Consider the following 12,556-nt stretch of genomic DNA (forward strand, 5'->3'; position numbering starts at 1 on the left):
TTTCCTAGACAAACAAAAGCTGAGAGAGGTCAAAACCATGAGACCTTCCTTACAAGAAAGGTTGAAAGGAGCCCTCCTACCTGAAACAAAAAGGCAAAGTTATAGAAAGCTTTGAGCAAGGTGATAAATAGAATCTGAAAACTGTAACTCTGTATCCAGATAGGTTAGTAATCACTTAATTATAACATAAGGCTAAAGGGAAAGAAAGCATTAAAAATAACTATAACCACTTCCTGGGATTTATGCCAGGAATGCAGGGATGATTCAACATCCACAAATCAATCAATGTGATACCACACATTAACAAAATCAGGAATAAAAATCACATGATCATCACAATAGGTGCAGAGAAAGCATTTGACAAGATCCAACTTCCATTTATGATAAAAACTCTCAATAAATGGGTATAAAAGGAAAGTACCTCAACATAATTAAGGCCATAAATGACAAACCCATAGCCAACATCATACTTAACGGTGAAAAACTGAAAGCCATCCCTCTGAGAACAGGAACAAGACAAGGGTGCCCACTCTCATCACTCTTGTTCAACGTAGTACTGGAGATTTTGGCCAGAGCAATTAGGCAAGGAAAAGAAATAAAAGTTATGCAAATTGGAAAGGAAAAAAGTGAAACTCTCGCTGTTTGCAGATGACATGGTTATATCTATAGAAAATCCTAAAGAATCTACCAGAAAACTATTAGAAATAATCAACAACTAAAACAAAGTTGAAAGGTACAAAATCAACTTAGAAAAATCATTTAGATTTCTATACACTAATAACAAATGAGAAGAAAGAGAAGTCAAGAATACAATCATACTCAACAGTGAGTAACTGAAAGCTATTCCTCTGAGAACAGGAATAAGACAGGATGCCCACTCTTACCACTCTTATTCAACATAGTATTGGAATTTCTAGCCAGAGCAATTAGGCAATTAGAAAAAGAAATAAAAGGGATCTGATTGGGAAAGGAAAAAGTAAAACTGTCACTATTTGCAGATGATATGATTTTAAATACAGAAAATCCTAAAAAATCCACCAAAAAACTATTAGAAATAAATCATGCATACAGTAAACTTGCCATGTACAAAATCAACATACAAAAATTAGTTGCATTACTACACACTAACAATAAACTAGCAGAAAAAGAAATCAAAAATATAATCCCATTTACAATTGCAACAAAAGGAATAAAATATCTAGAATGAATTTAAACAGGGAGGTGAAAGACCTACACACTGAAAACTATAAGACATTCTTGAAGGAAATCAAAGAAATGGAAATATATTCACGCTCATAGATTGATAGAATAAACATAAAGTGTTCACATTACCTAAAGCAATCTACAGATTCAATGCAATCCCAGTAAGAACCTCAACGACATTTCTCACGAAAATAGAACAAAGAATCATAAAATTTATATGGAACAACTAAAGACCCAGAATAGCCAAAGGAATCCTGAGAAAAAAGAAAAGAGCTGGAGGTATCACACTCTCTGATTTCAAAATATACTACAAAGCTATAGTCACCAAAACAGCATGGTACTGGCACAACAACAGACACACAAATCAATGGAACAGATTCGAGAGCCCAGAAATAAACCCACGCATCTATGGACAGCTAATTTTTGACAAGGGAGCCAAGAACATACAATGGAGAAAGGAAAGTCTCTTCAATAAATGGTGTTGGAAAAACTGGACAGCCACATGCAAAAGAATGTAGTAGATCATTATCTTACACCATATGCAAAAATGAACTCAAAATAAATCAAAGACTTGAATGTAAGACCTGAAACCCCAAAACTCCTAGAAGAAAACATAGGCATATGCTCTTTGACTTCAGTCTTTGCAGTATGTTTTTGAATATCTCCTCAGGCAAAGGAAATGAGAGAAACAACTTTAAAAAGAGACTACATCAAACTAAAAATCTTCTGCACAACAAAGGAAACCACCAACAAAACAAAAAGAAAACCTACCAATTGGGAAAAGATATTTGCAAATCACACATCCAATAAGGGGTTAATATCCAAAATATATGAAGAACTCACACAACTCAACAACAAAAAAATAACCTGATTAAAAAATGGGCAGAGGATCTGAATAGACATTTTTCAAAGAAAAACTACCATATTATCCTGCTATTTCACTTCTGGGTATTTATCCAAAGAACACAAAAACTAATTCAAAAAGATGTATGCACCCCTATGTTCATTGCAGCATTATTCACATTATTCACAATACGTTATAGCCACAACTTGTAAACAATCAAAGTGCCCTTTGATGGATGAATGGATAAAGAAGATATGGTATATATATATATACAATGGAATACTACATAGCCATAAAAAACATGAAATCTTGCCATTTGTGACAACACGGACGGACCTTGAAGATATTATGCTAAGTGAAATTAGTCAGACAGAGAAAGACAAATAAGGTATGATTTCACTCATGTGTGGAAGATAAACAAACAAACACATAGATACAGAGAATAGATTGGTGGTTACCAGAGGGGAAGTGAGGCAGGAGGAGGGTGAAAGGGGTAAAGGGACACATTTATACGGTGATGGATGCCAATTAGACTTTTTGTGGTGAACACGATGTAGTCTACACAGAAGTCAAAGTATGATAATGTACACCTCAAATTTATATACTGTTATAAACCAATGTTACCTCAATTAAACAAACAAACAAATAATCTCCTAATTGGATTTGTATCAGTTTTTGTGGAGTCAATTATTAGGAAGTATTGTTTTGAAGCTCTAATTGAAGAATAATGCTCATCACTTGATCACCTCACTATTTTCCCCATTTTTAGTTGCCCTACGATTTGTATCATTACATCAGTATGTTCCTCCAGGTGGAGGGTCTTGAGGGTTCCAAGCAGGGCCACAGGTGTGGGAATGATGCCAGCTGAGTATAGTTCCAGTCTACCTCAACTGAGTATCTCTGTTTTTATGTTTTCTTGTTTACATTTCTAGTTCCACAGCTAAAAACAATTGGAACGTCTCTTACCTGAATACATGATGGTTTCACAGCCAAAACATCACTACTAACACTATGCACCTACTTCCAAGATGACTGGCACAAAAGTCTTGCTCCAAAACATTTGGTGTGCCTTTTCTATTTGATTATTTGTGTCACTAAGTAAATATCTCTTTAAAAATTATGATAACAACAACAACAATCTCATAATACTACTAAGGATAATAATAACATCTAGCATTTATTGAACAGTTACTATATGTCAGGAGCTGTTCTAAATGTTTTACATATGTTGACTCATTTTATCTTCACCACAACTCCTTGATGCATTATTTTCCCATTTTATACCTGAGGAAAACTAACCAACAGAGAACTTAAGTAACTTGGCCAATATTACACAGTTAGTAAGTAACTACTCATGGTTGAGAACATTAAAATAGGAAATCCATGCTAAGTCTTTAGGACTCAGATAACAGAGATATTGTCTACTAATAATTATAGTGAGAAAGTTTCTAGAATCTGAATATTTACATTGAAAACTCTGATGTACTAGTTGTTCCTGCATATGTTTTGGCTGAATGATTTTGGATATCAACATTTCCAGGCCAGATTAAGAGATTCTTAAGGTGACAGCCTGCATAACAAAATTGCAAAGGCCAAACAAATAAGAATAGATTTTCAAGGAAGAATAATTGTTTATTCAACAAGATGAAAGCCAATTTTATAGAGTTTTGGGCAGGCTGGAAGATTTAAACTATGGAGAAAATGATAGATGAAAACAATCATATATACAGATGGATTTTTAAATTAATCACCAAATTTAATACTTAATTGATCTCATTACCTCTGCACTTAATTTCTCATTAAATGTGTAGCTTTATCTAAAACTTTTACTCCTGATTTTCTATCCCTGATTACATGGTTGTTTGTGTGTGGGGGGGGCAGTTAATAAGGTTTATCAGAAGATAGTAGAGAGAATATATAGTTAATGATACTGTGTTTTTAAATTGTCATACATCCAAACTTGAAATAGAGTTCAATAGTCATATTTTATCATTATACATATTAAGAAATATTCTAAACTTTTATTTGGAATTTTTTTAGATATTTATTTTTTATAAGAGCAAGGCAATCCTTAATATTTATATTATCCAAATCCTTAAAAATATGAAGTACCTTAGATGTTTTAAATTTGTTTTTTTAATTGTTTTTATAGTTAATTTTATTTAATTTTTTTTTTTTTTTTGGTTATTGCGGTAACATTGGTTTATAACATGGTATAAATTTCAGGTGTACATCATTATGCTTCTATTTCTGCATGGATTACATCATGTTCTCATGTTCACCACCCAAAAACTAATTACAATCCATCACCACGCACAAGTGCCTAATCATCCCTTTCACCCTCCTCCCTCCCCACTTCCCCTCTGGTAACCACCAATCCAATCTCTGTCTCTATGTGTTTGTTTGTTGTTGTTATTAAGTAGTACATAATAAATTTATAATCAATAAAACAACGTAAATATAATCTTCTTTACTTAAAACTAACATTCATGTGTTATATCAAAGCATATGAAATAAATATATCAAAATCAATACTTGACTTCCACACACAGATAAACTAAACTCTAGGGCTAAGAGTACAATTCTAGGTCAATCTTTCCGACAGTTTTCGTGTAAATGGAATTCACTACCCAAAGTGTAATTTTTATGCTAGACTTAACCCAAGATATTTGGTATTTCTATGACTGCAATGCTTAATAAACACATGGGTACCATGAAAAGGGAAACATTGGAAGCTGTATTAACCAAGGAAAATAATACAACCGATGGTTAAGATGGACAAATAGGAACTCTATTACTACCGCAATATTTGTATCCCTCTTTCTAAATATTCAACACTGGACATGATGAATTATTAAACAGGAAAGTAGAGAACTATTTTAAAATAAAAAAGATTTACACAAAGAAAAATTCATTTTCCCTCTCTCAAATTATGATAGAGATTTTTGAAGAAAAAATTTAATATTGGACTCTAAATTAATAACATAGCTATTTGCATATGATCACAGCCTTCATGTTTACAAAGTTTAACAAACAAACCTCAAGCACTGGCAAATCTCTATTTCAGGTAACCTTGTGCCACTTAAAGGGCCTTCACATTCCTACAATTTATGGAAGAATCAAGCACTTTATACAGTGAAACGAAGTTCAATTCAATGTTGGACATTTTTGAAATTTTCGAATGAAAGGTATGATGCACTATATATAAAATGTTAACAAAAGGTACCATGTTTTTCACATTCTATTTCCTCTAAACATTGTTCTCCTACTTTTCATGTAAATGAATTCATTCGGTTATATTTTCAGAAACCAGTGAGGAAGTACAAAATGGCTCTTAAATTATTCACATTATTCAAATTCCAGAAAACATTCACACAGTTCATAGAATTAATTTCTAGAAAATAAAAATAAATGTAAACACCCACCATGCATAAAAATTATAGTATTTTGTATTGCATATCAATATGATACATTACATAGCTCTTAGAAATGACTTTCTGAAGACTACGGAAATAGAAATGTTTATTATCTATAAGATCAAATAAAATAATAACATTATACATAATTTGCACCTATGTAAAATTGATAAGCATAAAGAAAAGGGCAAAAAGTTTTTAATATATTTATCCCTTTTATTTTTCACAAAACAAAGAAAACTTTTAAGGTTTAGAATTGGAAGATAGCCTACAGTTTGGTTAATCAACTCCATTATTTTATAGGTGAAAATAAGAACATCATTTTTAGTAAGAAAAAGAAAATTTCCCAGATCACAGTCCTATAAGCTGCCAAAACTAACCAAGAAAATATTAAAATAAATTCTCAAATAATTACATAAGTATTATAAAATTTCCTAATTAAATATTTTAAAGTTCTAGGAACTCACAACTCTTTTAAAAAATAATGGAAGATCTTTGATGATACTGCAACTTGTTTGAAAAAAAGTAGAAAGCACAGTGCTCAGGAAATGATGACTGGCGTCAGAATTATTTAATGTCAGTTCTGTGTGCAGTACAACGGAAAACATTTTTCAGGAGTTTCCGTGCTGAGAACAAGGTGTTTTGTTTTTTTTTTTTCAAGGTAGGATGCAAACATTTGTCAGCAGCAGTTAGGGTGCAGAAAAAAGGAAGTGAGTTAGAGAGTTCTATAAAATATTCTGTCACTAGAAAGTAAGAAAAAAACATGTTTACGGCTAACAATAATCAAAGTAAAACGTAACATCTCACTACAAACCATCTGTCTATACAACAGAACATGATTGTTAAATATCTTGTAGGCTGACCATTTTTAAGATAAGAAGAAAAAAATTCTATTTCGTTGGTCTTTCATTATTATCACATATATAATTTTAATTTCCAAAACTCCTGAGGCAACTTACAAACAAAATAAATCAATATTATTGAAGTGGCTATGTTTTGGAGGATCTTTGAATTAAAAAACAAGTTTTAAAAACAACCAAATGCAATTTCAATCATATACATAATAAAATGTTGTTTATGATGATCTTTAAAACACAGAATGGTAAATATAGTTTAAGTTAGCATTACAACTTGTATATTTGATTGGGAAAGAGATTTTTAACATGCTTGCTTAATTATTGACATTCTTAGCATTTGCAATGAGAATACAACTATCAAATCAAAGTTTGTTTTTTTTACTTCCTTTGACAATTTAATTCTATATTAGGAAAACTGTATAGGGGAAAACTATATTAGGGAAACTAAAAGATGCATTCAACCAGCTATCAGTGAAATAAAAAGAGTACTTGAGTTAAAACTGATTTAGTCATTACAAATCCAGCAGATAACAATTAAATATAATCTTTTCATTTTAAATATATGAACAGAACAATGAAATTTGCCAGGTTTACATGATGATTCTATTGCAGGCAGAGAGTTTACAACCTTAATTATAATTTAATAGATTTTTTTTTTGTCAACGTAGAAACATTTACTGACCACAACACAGATTCAGTAAGTAATAAAAATATTTTCATGAGTGACTTCGGCTTAGCAAAGGCCCATGTGCTGTTCTTACCTCTACTTCCTCCCCAGGAGCTCTCACTAGTCTTAGAATGATGGTATGGCTAGTAATTGGAATATCCCACCAAAGGGCTTCTCTAATTATGTGTACATTAGATATGACCTAAGAAAATTTTGTGACTGTAAAACCTAGTTTAAAAAATAATAATAATAATGATAAAAATCTAAATAGAGAAGATTTTGTTTAATGCTGATATACCCAAACTCTTTTATTTGTATTTTTCTGTTATCTGAATAGTCATGGTACACGCAGAGAGTAGTAAAATCATTTAAAGAAAATTGATGAAGCTGTTACATTGCACAGCATACTTTAAAATTAGCAGCTGAAGCACATCTTTCAACTATTAAAAAAAGATTCATTGTGGATTTCAATCATCTCCAACAGCCCAACAGTACATTCTCAAGGGACAGGTTCACTCTCTCATTTATGCTAAATTAATTATTTGCTTAGTATGCAGTGAATAAGAAATGCTATAAACAAATGATAAAACACTATTTATGTCATAGCCATGCAGCACAAAAAGGTATCAAACAGTAGTACACAGTGTTTATTAAAAAACACCTCTGTCTAATCTTCACAGCTGGTTTCTATCCAGACCAAAGTTTATCAAGCATTTATGAGTAATTAGTATAAAGTGTGGAAAATACATGGTAAAATGTGGATATGTCTACATGAGCAATAAAAGAAATTTGATAGGTCTGGAAAAAAGTAAACTCTAGAAAATACAAATTGGTGTGGTAAAAAACAGCCAGTTTCACTGCTACTTCTTAACAAGGAAACGGTTTTCCTGTGTCTTTAAATTAGGAAAGGAAATCAGGATTGTAATCGCTATCTATTAATCTTAAATCAGTAAATTATCTTTGTGGTAAAGAATAGTGCTATGTTATTCACTGAATCAAGAGCAAAGAACATGCTGAATTAGAAAGTAGAGAGCAGTTGTTACCCTTTTTAAGCGGTTATTACTTGTTTTTATTTTTTATTTATTTATTTATTTATTTATTTATTTATTTATTTATTTATTTTGTGAGGAAGATCAGCCCTGAGCTAACATCCGTGCTAATCCTCCTCTTTTTGCTGAGGAAGACCGGCTCTGAGCTAACATCTATTGCCAATCCTCCTCCTTTTTTTTTTTCCCCAAAGCTCCAGTAGATAGTTGTATATCATAGTTGCACATCTTTCTAGTTGCTGTATATGGGACGCAGCCTCAGCATGGCCGGAGAAGCGGTGCGTCGGTGCGCGCCCGGGATCCGAACCCGGGCCGCCAGTAGAGGAGCGTTTGCACTTAACTGTTAAGCCACGGGCCGACCCCAAAGTGGTTATTACTTTTTAAGTGGTTATTACACTCCACATCTAATCATATTCAAATAGCCAGTTCATACTGAAACTAAGATAGGTTTCTCTTGCCAAAAGAACAATACCCGTATTGGTATATAATTAGAGAATGTCTCTTTTCTTCAAAATGTGCAAAAAATTATTTAAAATAACTACAGTTGGTTTAGTGTCTATTATGAGGAGAAAACTGCTAGACACCTCAGTAGAGCATATATTATTTCTGACTCTCAGAGCCTTTCTTCAAGATACATCTTATGATTTCCATTTTATATATGAGAAAACATAGATTTTTGAGAGGTTAAGGCACTTATTCAAGGTCTAACAGCTATTTTGAGTCTAATGTTAGAGTTAAACCTACATCTGTATGGCTCAAAGCCCTTGTACATCCCGCTGTACTTTTGTTTCTCAAAAACTTTAATTATCCTGTGTACTACCATCAAGATATTTGGCACCTCTGAAGATAATATATATTATTATTTATTTAACATTTTAAAATTATCTATAAAGCATTTTGATTTGGTTGGGGTGGAGGGGTTTAAGCTAAGTATCATAGAAGTCTCAAAAACTGTGAAAGCACCAGTTTGATGAACTAGTTCCATGATTTCTAATACATATTCAAATAAATAAAAACTTTTTTAAAAACTTTGCCAGTGTAACACCTAAAATCCTCTTGCGTAGCCCACAAAGTACAATTGCCATACTTGGGAAACACTGCCAGCTACCTATCTTGCACACTGACAAGGTATTCAGATATCGATGCCAGGCAAACAGTTCAAAATGTGGGTCTATTTACAATTTTGGCTATCCTAAACATTTGGAATTAGAAGTTATCAATAGATATAAAAATTGATGCCACAAAAGTGTATGAGTGCCTGTGATGACTAAGGGAAAGTGTATAGTGAGAGAACTTAGGAAGAGTAAGAATAAATCTTGGAAAATGTTCACTTTTAGGGGATACAAGGATAAAATGTAGATTTTATGATAGTTTGTACCAAATGAGGAGAAAATTTTTGATGGAATCATATGCAGCGTAGGCCTCCTGGAAAAAAAATGGATCGAGGAAATGTCACAGGATGTAATGATTAGGTGATTACTGGTGACTTTATTTGTAGAATAGGGATAAAACAAACTGTAAGGAATTAAGGTAGGAATTGGCAGTGAAAATAGGCACTATGAAATCACCATTTAAGAAATTTGAATATATCCAGGCACGATATTCTTGGCATAGGTGACGTGGAGCATGTTCACAGATTGAGAGCAAGGAATGAGTAGAGAGAGATTTAAGATATAAAGGAAAGAAATGCTGTTGGAGAAAAGTCCCAGAGGAAAGAGAATGTAGAGAGTAGGGAAAAGGGCGTAAGTGGAAGTTTTGTCCGTTTTTTTTGTTGTTTGGTTGGTTGGGGTTTTTTTGGAGAGGAAGATTGGCCCTGAGCTAGCTAACATCTGTTGCCAATCTTACTCTTTTTGCTTGAGGAAGATTGCTCCTGAGCTAACATCAGATTGCTCCTGAGCTAGCATCCGTGCCAATCTTTCCCTGCTTTGTATGTGGGATGACACTACAGCATGGCTTGATGAGTGGTGTGTAGGTCCATGCCCAGGATCCGAACCTGTGAACTCTGGGCCACTGAGGCCACTGAGGCGGATCATGTGAACTTAACCACTACGCCACTGGGCTGGCCCTGCAAGTAGGAGTTTTATCAGGGAAGAATGATACATTTTGCTTTATTACACAAAAATATGGGTAAAACATGGAAATCTTAAGGTAGGGAAAAATGAAATTTGCAGCGTGTCTTGACCTTATCAGTAAAGAGAGCCATCTGCTGAATATAAAAAGCAATGGTGAGTTTGGGTGGTTGAAGAGTGGAAAATGTTTGACCATCTGCCTTGTGAAATGTAATAGAGGGTCAACACTGATAAATAAAATGATTGCCAAGCAACAGGGATGGTTCAGCTGAGGTTAGATAACTTGAAATTGCAGTGGATCCAATTAACATACCTTCATGAATTTCTGCAGCAATGCTTCATCGTTCAGAAGTGGGAGCCGAGGAAGCAGAGTGGGAGTTCACCCAGGGTTGAGAAATGACATGTCATGGACAATAAAAGATCAGAAGGATGCTAACAAGAGAATTACTAAAATAATTGGCCATATTCTTATGAAGTCAGGTGATAGAAATTCAACTGGGAAAATTGTAAAGGGGCTAAATAGTTCAACAAAATGTGAGCCAAATAAATCTCAGTGGGAGTGGGGAAATGTAGATATGTGTTTGGGGTACAAAGAGGAAATTTCAGAACTCAGGGTCTTGGATCTTGGAGAAGAGTATGTTTAAGTAATGAGGGTAGAAATTATGGCCTGGTGGTGGGTGGCCAAAGTGAAGTAGAGCTGACAGTACCTGAAGATGAGGAACTTAAGAAATCATGTCATAAAAAGTCATCATTGTGCCGGAAGAAAATCACAAAGCTTTAAAATTCTGGATTCCATTTTGTCTACGCCTTCGACCTTCAGAAAAGAACATTCTTTCTGGAGAGCTAGGTTGACTCTCGATATTATGCAAGAGATATTGTTTATGACTATCAAAATCCAAACATCTCCTATTATAAAAATATATATAACTCCCTATGCTATAAATCTTAACTATATGGTAATAACTATCATAATCATATGGAAGGTAGTCCCTGCCCTCAAAAAATCTGTGATTGTGTGGGGAACACAGACATGTAATCAACCATAATATAATATTATGTGTATTCGCTCATAAATTTTATGTTCACAATTTTATAGATCCTCAAAGTATATTTATTTTGTAGTCTCTTCAGCAACCCCTTCACTTGCATCTTCTGTAAGATACACTTGAACTCTTACTTTGTATGTCATGTAAATTGTTACATCAAGATTTTCGGTTGGAAACTGTGATTGTCTGATATATTTTGTGTGCCTCAAAGCTGTTACTATTATAAGTTTCTGAAAAGTGGCACTAACTTGCTTTATCTAAGGGTACTGACTATTTTAAAATTAAGGATAGTACAAATTCTGAGATGAAGAAAACAAATTTATTTAAAACAAGTAAAAATCTACACATGTATAGAGGAAATAAAATCTGAAGGTCTGATACTCAACTCCGGAATTTCCCAACCCCACAAGTCTGTACTTTCTTATTAAAATGTTTTAAAGGATTCATAAAACTGAAGCACATAATTTTCTTTCAAAGTGGAATCACTCAAGCTGCTTGAATATTATGACTTAGCAGTGATTTGGGACCTCTGTCATTAGTTGAAAGTATTGCTTCATATTTGTCCAGGGTTAAGGATTTAAAGGATAACAGCTATTTAGGATTTATGACAGGCTCATTACCAAGGAATACTGAATGGTAATGCATAATTCACCAATTCCGAACACCTACAATTATAAGCAAACTTCAAAAAACACTCAGTCTTTTAAAATAATGTTCCTCAGACCCAGCTATGCATCAGAATTACTTTGGGAACTTTTCAAAATATGTATTACTGGACTTTACCACACACCTACTGAAATCAGAGGCTCAAAATAGGGAGTTCCAAGTATCAATTTTAATAAGCCCTCCTCCTGTTGATTTTGATGCCATCTATGGACCGGTATTTTAGACTGGTGTATTGTTGTAGAAAAGTTATCCAAAATTGGATTGATTTTAAATGTAGTATTTTCATAGTCATTTACTGAAAATTAACACCATAGCCATTGTTTTGGGCAGTTTTTTTTTCTTCTTCTTAGAATCATAAGATCCTTTATCTTGAAACTGAAATATTAATTAGAGCACATATAGTACAACTTCCATCCCAGTGTAGAAATAATCCCTTTCACAGTACCCCTGCTCATCCAACATCCACCTGCAAATCTCCAGCATTCATTGGGTAAGGCTGCCCATGACCTGTCATACAATATTTTTTTTAGTAACAGCTTTATTGAGATATAACTCATATACCATAAAATTACTCCTTTTAAAATTATACAATTCAGTGATGTTTAGTATATTCACAGAGCTGTGCAACCATCACTACTATTTAATCTTGGACTATTTTCATCACCCCAAAAAAGAAACCCATTAGCAGTCAGTTCCCTATTCCTTCTTCTCCTGAATCCTAGGTAATCACTAATCTACTTTC

Source organism: Diceros bicornis, chromosome X (assembly GCF_020826845.1).
Source record: "Diceros bicornis minor isolate mBicDic1 chromosome X, mDicBic1.mat.cur, whole genome shotgun sequence".
NCBI lineage: Eukaryota > Metazoa > Chordata > Mammalia > Perissodactyla > Rhinocerotidae > Diceros > Diceros bicornis.